At 51.6% G+C, this 2,471-nt stretch overlaps 1 pseudogene; it reads left to right on the top strand.

The window, feature by feature from the left end:
- LOC105854528 overlaps window positions 1-2,349 on the top strand; it is a 97,953-nt pseudogene extending 95,604 nt beyond the window's left edge.
- The last annotated feature ends 122 nt before the right edge of the window (window positions 2,350-2,471 follow it).

Below are 2,471 nucleotides of genomic sequence, written 5' to 3'. Positions count from 1 at the left end.
GAGGTTACCTTCCTGGGCTACTCTCTTCGAGACGGTAAGAGATGGCTGACGGCGGCCAGGAAACGAACCGTCACCCAGATTCCACCCCCACAAGATCGTAGGGGTCTTCGGGAGTTCTTGGGCACTGCAACATTCTGCTGGTTGTGGATACCGGGGTTCGAGGCCCTGGTGGCTCCCTTAAATCCCCTTTTAAAGGACAATGTTAACTTCACCTGGGGGCAAAATCAGCAAACTGCCTTTGATCTCATCAAAAGGGCGCTGTTATCAGCCCCAGCGTTGGCGCTCCCCGACGTCAAAAAACCCTTCACCCTCTATGTTGATGAGAAGGAGGGAGTGGCCAAGGGGGTGTTGACACAATCCTTGGGTCCCTGGAAAAGGCCGGTGGCCTACCTCTCCAAGAGGTTGGACTCAGTCTCCAGAGGTTGGCCAGGGTGCCTCCGAGCAATTGCCGCCGTGACCGTCCTGGTTAAGGACGCTGACAAGCTTACCTTGGGGCAAAAATTGACTATCATAGCCCCCCATGCGTTGGAGAGTATAATTAGGCAGCCCCCTGACCGGTGGCTGTCCAACGCTCGCATGACTCACTATCAGAGCCTCCTGCTGGATAAAGATAGAATTACTTTCGGCTCCCCAGCCATTTTAAATCCTGCTACGCTATTACCTACAGATGGGGGAGACGATGTCCTCCGTCAATGTGAGGAAATCCTCGCTGAGGAAGCTGGGATTTGGAGAGACCTACGGGACACCCCGCTGCCCCAATCTGACTGTATTTGATACACTGATGGCAGCAGTTTTCTACATAACGAGGAGTATAGGGCTGGGGCAGCTGTAGTGGGTAAGGACAAAGTGATCTGGTCGAGTCCGCTAATCTCAGGAACATCAGCCCAAAAGGCAGAACTCATAGCATTGACAAAGGCCCTACAGCTAGCTGAGGGAAAACGGGCCACCATATACACAGACAGTAGATATGCGTTCGCCACTGCACATGTACACGGGGCGATATACAAGGAGAGAGGTCTGCTTACCTCTGCAGGCAAGGACATTAAGCACAAGCAGGAGATTTTGGCCCTCCTAGATACTGTCATGCTTCTGCGAGAATTAGCCATTGTTCATTGTCCAGGACATCAACAGGGACAAGACCCCATGGCACAGGGAAACCGGAGAGCGGATGCTGAAGCCCGCGCAGCGGCCATGAAAACTAATATCCTTGGAGCAGGAACAGGGACAGAAACAGAACCTTCTTCCACTCTAACCCCTCTGGAAGAGCCAAAGGATTTGCAGACTTTCCTGGAAACGGCTCATTGTCTCACCCATCTCGGAGCTGATAAACTAGTACAGTTGCTAAGAGATGACGACACCATGACCCCCTCAGGAAAACGACAGCTGGCAAAGAAAGTGGTTGCGGAGTGTCATGCCTGTCAACAAAAGGACTTCATGGGACCCGGCTCCGGGGTTCCAGGCCCGGCCAGTATTGGAACATGGACTTCACTGAGGTACAACCTGCCAAGTATGGGTTTAAATATCTCCTGGTTTTCGTAGATACTTTTTCAGGTTGGGTTGAGGCATTTCCCACTAAGCACGAAACAGCAGTAATAGTGGCCAAGAAGATTCTGGAAGAGATTTTTTCCGAGGTTTGGACTGCGAAAGGTAATTGGGTCTGACAATGGACCAGCGTTCGTGGCCCAGGTGAGTCAAAAGATAGCAAAATTACTGGGTTTTAATTGGAAATTGCACTGTGCATATAGACCCCAGAGTTCAGGACAGGTAGAAAGGATGAATAGGATGATTAAGGAGACCTTAACTAAATTGGTCCTAGAGACTGGCCATAAAGACTGGGTCATACTCCTGCCATATGCTCTCTTCCGGGCTCGTAACACTCCTTCTGCTCAAACTAACCTGACCCCTTTTGAAATTCTCTTTGGGACCCCAACTCCCATTTGAGACTTGTCCTCCTCTGATATGTTTATTCCCAATACTGCCTTATCTGCCCGACTACAGGCTCTCGTTCGAGTTCAAAATAGCCTGTGGAAACAACTATCTGACCTATCAGCCCACAGGGGACGGGTGCCCTCATCGGTTCCAGGTCGGTGACTTTGTCTACGTCTGGTGACATCAGCACCGAGCGCTTGAGCCTCGCTGCAAGGGCTCTACCAGGTTCTCCTTGTGACCCCCACTGCTGTCAAGGTTGAAGGCATTGCCGCGTGGATTCATGTATCTCATCTTAAGCCTGCACTCCCTCCTGATGACACCTGGACTGTCGAGAAAATTGCTAACCCCCTCAAGCTGTGTGTCCGTCGCCGGGACACTAATAAGGACACTGGTCTACTGGACATCGGTTCTGGGAAATGAGGCACATACTCCGATCCAGGTAACATGGAGCATTCTGGATGAAACCGGGGAGCTCATCAACAGCACTACAGGCAGTCACCTACCCTGGACTTGGTGGCCCTCTATCGAGGCACCAATCCCAC

This window comes from Condylura cristata, unplaced genomic scaffold (genome assembly GCF_000260355.1).
Source record: "Condylura cristata isolate star-nosed mole 26May11 unplaced genomic scaffold, ConCri1.0 scaffold00049, whole genome shotgun sequence".
NCBI lineage: Eukaryota > Metazoa > Chordata > Mammalia > Eulipotyphla > Talpidae > Condylura > Condylura cristata.
The sequence above is the reverse complement of the archived record's forward strand: the minus strand, read 5'-3'. Positions and strand labels throughout refer to the sequence as shown.